Below are 8,856 nucleotides of genomic sequence, written 5' to 3' on the forward strand. Positions count from 1 at the left end.
GCTGCTTAGGAAAGGAATGAAAGTGGAGAGTATCTGTGGCAGGAAAATCTGGGGAATGAGGGAAATAAGATATAAGAAGTTGTTGCCCTCGTGTGGCCGGTGCCTGAAATAACAGGACACTGTCCAGTCCTGCAGGCATTTTCTCTCCCCGGTTGTAGACTATTCTCTCTGCTTGCTTCAGTTTTCCTCTCCAAAACATCCTACATCTACTCAGCATTTTCCAGATCAGCAACAGGAGCACCTCTAATTGACAGGCCAGTTTCAGTGGAAAAAGTGGAAAAGACAAGAAAAGTGAAAGTGTACTGAGCACCCATGGTGCATACCTGTAATCCCAGTGACTTTGGAGGCTGAGGCCAGAGGATGGCAAATTCAAGGCCAGTCTCAGCAATTTAGCATGACCTTGTATTAAAAAATAAAAAATGGGGGCTGGTGTTGTGGCTCAGTGGTAGCGCACTCGCCTAGCAAGCGTGAGGCCCTTGGTTCGATCCTCATTACCACATAAAATCAAAGGTATTGTATCCAACTACAACTGAAAAATAAATATTTAAAAAAAAGGGCTGGGGATATGGCTCAATAGTTATGCACCCCTAGGTTCAATTTCTGGTACCAAAATTTTAAAAAGGTGGTGTGGAGGGGAAGTGTTGTAAACTGCTTGTCCCAGAAAGCTCTGCCAGAGGGAATAAGCCAGCTTCTAGATGTAGGGTAAAATGATTTTTAGTTCTTCAAAACAGATATTAGACTGAGGGCCTAGTTGATGGAATAAGATTTCTACGAAGAAAGAGACCAGACATGAAGGAATAGGATTAACTTCAAATAAGAAGTCGGCTACTCTTGAAATCAGAAATTAGAGTATATTATATCGCAAGGAGTGGGACAGAGATGGGGAAGATGGGGCTATTGGGGTGTGGGTCATTTGAGAATGATGGTCTTTGAATGACTTGGTGTTCATCTGAACGGCCGGACAGAAGACAAATGGTGAAGTACAGCCATGTTTCTGATTCTATAGATCTAGGGTAGATCCTGAGACTTCATAGTTTTAACAAATTACCAGGTGATGCTGATGCTGGAAAATTCTGAGAGCCCTGGACAGTGTCCTGCTATTTCAGGCACTGGCCACACGAGGGCAACATCTCAAAGGTCTCAAGACATTCAGTAAGGCCAAGGCAGCTGGGGTTCCCTTCCCGATTTGAGAGGGATCAGGTCAGTCTATTGTTGCTCAATCCACTGGCAGAGAAGGAAGGACCTGTCATAGTCTAAGGACCAAATTTAAGTAAAATACCAAAGTACACGGCTTAGGTGAAAAATCAAATGAACTTGTCCTAAACTAGTGGCCTCAACTTACCTTGTGGTTCCCTCTACTGCCTGTTTCTCACCTATCTCCTGTGACAAGCCACAAGAACTTTTAAACAGAGCTTAACTTTTTCTCTATATTTTAAAAATGAGTTCAGCCATTTGTCTTTAAAATTCTCCATGAAAATCAAAAAGGACTTGTTACTGTTTACTTATGTAAACATATGTGATTTTTTTCCTTTTTAAAATATATTTTTAAAGTTTTTTAAAAATTATAGGTGGACACATATATTTACTTTGTTATTTATTTTTACATGGCGTTGATAATCGAACCCAGTGCCTCACATGTGCAAGGCAAGTGCTCTGCAACTGAGCCACAATCCCAGTCCCTCTTTTTCTTTTTTCAAGGAGATAGGCTAAGTACCTCATACATTTCACCATACCCACTGACCTGTTGAAGTCCTGCAGGCATTTTCTCTCCCCTGTTGCAGACTATTCTTTCTGCTTGCTTCAGTTTTCCTCTCCAAAACATCCTCCCAATGATAGACATTCTCTTTTTGTCAGCTCTTCCTTAAACCCACCAGGCTATCTCCAATGTGTGTGTGTGTGTGTGTGTGTGTGTGTGTGAGAGAGAGAGAGAGAGAGAGAGAGAGAGAGAGAGAGAGAGAGAGAGAGAGAATCCAGGGGCATTTTACCACTGAGCAACATTCCCAGACCTTTTCTTTTTCTTTTTTCTTTCTTTTTTTATTTATTTTTTCTTTTTTACTGTATCCCAGGCTTCTTTATTTAAGAACAAAGTATGAGTGATGTGGGGATTAAAATCAAGAGCGTTGAACTTTGACTTCCCTCCAACCAGTTCCCTAACTCCCCACCCCCACCCTTTGAGCTTCCAATTCCTTCCTTAGTGAAAGAAGAACTTAATCCCAAAAGCCCTGGTCCAGACTCAAGTTTCTCTCCCTAGCTCCTCTTTCCTCTACCCCCGTACCTGGGAAGGGCAGGCAGTTTGAATGCATGGGAGAGCCCAGAGTGGTGACAGAGACAGAGGGAAAGGCTTCCCCCTCAGGAAAGGGACCTGGGAGTAGAGCGTAGTGAAGTGAGGGCTTCCGTAACCTGGGGTACCAAAATGGGGCCCTGGGGCCAGAGGAAAGGATACAGATTCCCCTGAGAAAGGAGAAGCTGCAGCCTGAAAATCCTCTCATGGGGGAATAGTCAGTGCTTTCTGGCGCCGGTTACAGAACCACACTTGCCCCTAGCGTTGGGCAATGTGGCTGATCTGCTGCAGTGTGGGTTCACTGCAGGAACATGTACTCCAGGTTGCCTCTCACTTGGTTCTAGGTACTCATTCACTTTCTCTTCCGAGCCTGCAGGAGGGTCTTTGCTTTGCATATCTAGGCAAGTAGGGAAGGGGTGACAAGGTCAGGCTTTGGACCTGCTGAAAAACAGCACCATATTGAGGGGTCAGTGAGTTGAGAGCACATTGCTAAGGAGACAGTGACTGGATTTATCCCCAGAGCCAGAGGGTATAAAAAGGAGGAAACTGAGCTGGGGTTGAGGCTCAGTGGCAGAGCGCTTGCCTTGCACAAGTGAGGCACTGGGTTTGATCCTCAGCACCACATAAAAATGAACAAACAAAGATATTGCATCCATCCATAACAAAAATATTAACAAAAAAAGGAGGAAACTGGAAGGAGGGGGTTAAATCCCCCAACAGAACTGAGGGATCATACTCCATCCCATTGAGAATGCTGCCCTGGGCTGGGGAAGGAATTGTAGCTCAATGGTAGAATAGGAGGGCCAGGCTCTGGATTCAATCCCTAGCAGAGAAAAGAGAGGGAGAGAACTGCTGCCCCCGTGTGGTAGAGCAAGAGCTGCAGGCCAGGGAGGGAAGCAATCTCAGCTGACCCCAGTGCAGGCCCCTTCCCACCCTCACCTCCCGAAGGTTCTCATTGTTGTCTGCTTCCTCCACCCACTTCTGCAGCAGGAGCCGCAGCTTGCACAAGTTCTTGAAACTGAGCTGCAGAGCCTCAAAGCGGCAGATAGTGGTTTGGCTGAACACCTTCCCAAAGAGAACCCCCAGGGTGAGCCCCATATCATCCTGGTTATATACCAGGGGAATCCTCTTCAGTTTCAGTAGCTTGGAAAGTTCTTTCTGCAGAGCCTGGATATCTTGGGACTCCCTGGGGGTTTTGATCCATCTTCTCTTCCTCCACTTTCACCACAGCAGGGTGAGCAATGCAGGGCTCAGGGGAGGCCCCCTCAGAGTTGCTCTCCATCCCAGCTCCCACCTCGCTCTCAGGCTGAGAGGTCTCCAGGCCACCATGGGGGATCAGGCCCTTTCCAACCTGAGGTCCACAGTATGCCACCCCTCCACAGAACTCATAGGGTGGAGGGCATGAGGGAATCCCTCACACCTCCAAACCTGGCCCAACCCCCGGCCCAATTTCTGGACCATCAGGAGGGTGTGGGAAGCTTAGTAAGGTTTGAGGGTCAATCCAGCCTGGTTCTGGCCCTCCTGGCCCATCATCCCCACCACCAGGAGGGGGCCAGAAGGCAAAGTTTGAAGCCAGATGTCCGGCCATGGGTTAGAAGGACACTCCAAGCTGGGAACCTGAAGAAATACCTTTTTAATTTTTTGAGAAGGATCTTGCTAAGTGGTTTAAGCTGGCCTCAAACTTGCTTTCCTCCTTTCTCAGCCTCCCAAGTCTGGAAATACAAGTGTGCACCACTGCACCAGACTGCCTATCTCCAATTCTGAATCATCATACTGTCTCTCAATCCTGTTGTTCATCAGTGAACCTCATGTTGAAAAAACACACAACCCTACCATCTTGGTCCAGTATAAATAATTAGCATTGGCTCAACACTTCCTGTAGCTTGACAAACTTCTGAGTTTTTTGATTTGGGGCACCAGACCCGCAGAGAAAGTAAGTCCCATCCAATGTGAGTGCCATTTCCCCTCCTATTCATATAAAAATTCTTGCCTTCTTGAAGGAAGAGCATCTCCTTCTTTCCAAAGTAAGGAAAAAAATATCTTTTAGCATTTCCTCTCTCTGTCCCTACCCTCACCATCCTTTACCCAGGAGCCAGAGCAATTTTGTAAAATGAGAACTCCCATGCCCCTATCATCACACCCCAACTCCCTGTCAAGGCATAGCACAAGGCCCTGTGGGTACTGGCCCCTGCTCAAGATCTAAGCTCAAACTCATTCTTTGATCATGTTAAACTCTCTCCAGTCTCAGGGGCTTTGCACATTCTGTTCTCCTGAAGGCTCGTTTTCTTTTCCCCCTACTCATTTTGTTTCCTTCTCCACTTTTAGGCTTTGGTTTTAATGTTACTTCATCTAAAAAGCCTTCTCTCAAGTCTTTTTGTTTGCTTTTGGTACCAGGGATTTAAATCAAGGGCACTTGACCATTGAATGACATCCCCAGCCCTATATTGTATTTTACTTAGAGACAGCGTCTCACTGAGTTGCTTAGCACCTCACTGTTTGCTGAGACCGGCCTCCTGTCTCAGCCTCCCGAGCCGCTGAGATAACAGGTGTGCACCACCGTGCCCAGTTTTTTTTTTTTAAATATATATTTTAGTTGTTGATCTACCTTTATTTTATTCATTTATTTATATGCAGTGCTGAGAATCAAACCCAGTGCCTCTCACTTGTGAGGCAAGCACTCTACCCCTGAGCCACGACCCCAGCCCCATTCCTTCAATTTTTTTTTAATATTTATTTTTTAGTTTTCGGCGGACACAATATCTTTGTATGTGGTGCTGAGGATCGAACCCGGGCTGCACGCATGCCAGGCGAGTGCGCTACCGCTTGAGCCACATCCCCAGCCCTCAATTTTTTTTTTAATATTTATTTTTTTTAGGTGTAGATGGACACAAAATATGCCTTTATTTTTAGGTGGTGCTGAGGATCGAACCCGGGTCCCGCCCGTGCTAGGCAGGCGAGCGCTCTACCGCTGAGCCACAATCCCAGCCCCTCCCTCAATTCTTAATGGAAAGGTAACTCGCCTCCACCCTTTCTCCTCTCCTCCTAGCATCATATTTGTATCTTTTGATTTTTTTTTTTGGTAGGTGTGACACTGGGAATTGAACATCAGGGGTGCTCTGTCACAAAGCTGTATCTCTAGCCCTTTTTGTTTTTTGATGTTAGGAATTGAATCCAGGGGTGCTCTATCACTCAGCAACACCCCATCCCCTTTTTATTTTTGTACTGAGGATTGAACTCAGGGGAGGTTTACCACTGAGCTAAATCCCTGGTACTTTTTATTTAGTTTGAGACAGATTCTCAATAAGTTGCTGAAGGCCTCATTGAGTTGAGGCTGGCCTTGAACTTTCAATCCTCCTGCCTTAGGCTCCCAAGTCACTGAGATCTACCTTTGAGTGCAGAGTCTAACAGACTCCTAGGTGCTGCTGCTGCTGCCTGTATAAAACCCCTGAGAACCAGTTCTAAATGTCTCACTTGCTGCATTCATCACTGGCCTCACAAGGGCAACTTCTTATATTCCCAGGCCCACTTTGAGTTCCCTTATGGCTACATGTTCCTTCTCATTTTTAAATTTTGATACTGGGGATTGAACCCAGGGGCCCTTTACCACTGAGCCACATTAGTAGCCCTTTTTATTATTATTTTTATCATTTATGTTTGAGACAGGGTCTCACAAAGTTGCTTAGGGCCTCCCTACATTGCTGAGGCTGGCTTTAAAGTTGTGATGTTCCCGTCTATAAAGTTGCCGGGATTACAGGCATGTCATCATGCCTGGCTTCTTCTGGTTTTCTTTTTCTCAGGGTACTCGTCTTCCCTATAATGCCTCTTGTATGTTCCTAAACAGTCCTGTTCTGGCTTCATGTCCCTTTGGAATGCATCTTTGGTCATCCTGCAATATTCTACAGAGTAGTGAGGAAAACCCAGACACTGGAGTTGAATAAATAAGGGCCACTGTCCTAGCTCCACCCATCTAAGGCTGGGTGATCTTGGCAGGCTAAATTTTCATATTGCTCAGCCTGTTTCCTCACTAGTAGAGCTTGGAGAATCACTACTTTAACCCTAGTAACTCTGGAACTTGAGGCTGGAGGATGGCAAGTTCCAAGCCACACTGGGCAACTTAACAAGATCCCACCTCAAAATAAAATAAAAAGGGCCACAGATGTGGCTCAGTGTACAGCACCCCTAGGTTGAATCCCTAGTACCACAAAACAAAAATAATAAAAAATAAAAATATTTCTGCAGTGCTCATTATATGCAGCAGTTGTGCATGACTTGTAAGTAGTAAACATTATTTATGAATAAAAAGAATTAATTCTAATCAGGTGTGATGAAACACTGTAATCCCAGAGACCTTGAATGCTGAGGCAGAAGGATTACAAGTTTGAGGCCAGCCTCAGCAAATTAATGAGACTTTCTCAAAATAAAAAAAATTTTAAAAGGGCTGGGGCTGGGCACAGTGGCATGCACACCTGTAATCCCAGCAGCTTGAGAGGCTGAGGTAGGAGGATTGCAAGTTCAAAGCCCAGCAACTTAGCAAGACCCTGACTCAATATAAAAAACAATAAAGGGCTGGCATTGTGGTTAAGTACCCTGGGTTCAATCCCTGGTATAAAAATAAATAAATAATTCTGTTATTTAGGCTTATACTTAAGCATATACTACAAGGTAAACTTTTGGTATGTTCCATTTCTATGCTTTTTTTTTAGTTGTAGTTTTGACACAAAATCTTTATTTCATTCATTTTTTAATGTGTTGCTGAGGATTGAACCCAGGGTCTTGCACATGAGAGGCAAGCGCTCTACCACTGAGCCACAATCCCAGTCCCTGTGCTGTACTTTTTCGAAGGGGCATACTTTCGCCCATATTTAGATGAAGAATCACTAACTCCATAACAGTATTAGAAAGAGAACTAAATCTGTGCTTCTAAATCACTGAGGAACATCTTGAGTACTTGCAGTGAAGTCAGTGATAAAAACTTCAAATGCAGGGGCTGGGGTTGTGGCTCAGTGGTAGAGTGCTCACCTAGCACATGCGGGGCCCTGGGTTCGATCTTCAGCACCACGTAAAAACAAATACTATGTATTTTATATAGTATTTCATCTAGTGAACTAAAATATACACATGAAAAAAATGTGTAAACATAACACTTAAAGTGTAATGTGAAATATATATAAAGAAAGAAAAACTTAAACACTTAATGTAAGTAATTACACATCTAGGTCCCTATGAATCCTGTGACAGATATTTATCAGCTTCATTTCATTCATTCATTCGTTTATTTATATGTGGTGCTGAGAATCGAACCCAGTGTCTCACACATTAGGCAAGTGCTCTATCATTAAGCCCACAACCTCAGCCCTATAAGCTTCATTTTATACATGAGGAAATAGGTACCAAGAGGCTAAGCAGTTTGAACAAAGGCACACCATTAGTAAATGAATCTGAAGCCTGGATTCTACTAGTCTGATACTCCACTCCACAGAACTGTGGAAATTACATGTCAGCTGCTTGACCCAAGAGCCTGATTTTTCCCTCAAATTCCTTAAGAGTGGTGTTCCTGGTGCAGGCGTTGTGGCTCAGCAGTAGAGTACTTGCTGAGCATGTGTGAAGCACTGGGTTTGATCCTCACCACCACATAAAAATAAATAAGTAAAATATGGATATTGTGTCCATGTACAACTAAAAATAATTTTTAAAAGTTAAAAAGAATGGTGCTCCTCTGTCCCCTAAGTCTTAACCATATATCTCTTCAAATATTTGACACTCTCTTCTCTCCCCAGAATCCCCACATCTAGTTATTTTCATTTGTCCTTTCCCTCTCTTACGCTGGTGTAGATGTCACCTCATCCTGCAGTACGCACACAAAGCCTACCTCATAAATTCCTATAGCCCACTTTACACATTACCATTTTTTTTTTTTTTTTTGATACTGGGAGCTAAACCCAGGTGCATTTTAACACCAAACTATGTTTCTAGCCCTTTTTGATTTTGAGACCAGGTCTCACAAAGTTGCTCAAGACCTCGCTGAATCGCTGAGGTGGGCTTTAAACTTGTGCTCCTCCTGCCTCAGCCTCCAGAATTGCTGGGATTACAGGCGTGCATCACCATACCCAGCAGACATTACTATCTAACACCACCACCAATATATTTGTTTTCTAAATCTCTCTCTCCACCTTAACTCAAAGAAAATGCCCACACCAGCTCTGCTCCCTCAACTCCCAAAGTGTTTTCTTCAAGTCTTAGATCTGTTCTGTTTTCCTTATTTTTGAAAAGTGATTCCCTGTTCTCAGACTATTCAAAACCTTACTATTTTTAAAGGTCCACTCTCCCTCAAGTGATCCTGCCAAATAATACCTGGATAATCCTACTATTCTTGGAACATGCAGCAATTTTGACTCTAGAGTATTATACATTTGACAATTTATCATATCATATATGCCCATGATTTATTTTTCAAGTCTGTTCAACAAAGGTAGAGACTGTTTTTCTTTTGGTGCTGGGGACTGAATCCAGAAGTGCTCTATTGCTGAGTTACATTCCCATCTCTAAGTTACTCAGGCTAGCCTCGAACTTGGGGA

At 44.0% G+C, this 8,856-nt stretch overlaps 1 pseudogene; it reads right to left on the bottom strand.

The window, feature by feature from the left end:
• Positions 1-1,216: 1,216 nt before the first annotated feature.
• LOC114081612 (POU domain, class 5, transcription factor 1-like) lies at positions 1,217-3,869 on the bottom strand (annotated as a pseudogene).
• Positions 3,870-8,856: the final 4,987 nt, after the last annotated feature.

Source organism: Marmota flaviventris, chromosome 6 (genome assembly GCF_047511675.1).
Source record: "Marmota flaviventris isolate mMarFla1 chromosome 6, mMarFla1.hap1, whole genome shotgun sequence".
Taxonomy (NCBI): domain Eukaryota; kingdom Metazoa; phylum Chordata; class Mammalia; order Rodentia; family Sciuridae; genus Marmota; species Marmota flaviventris.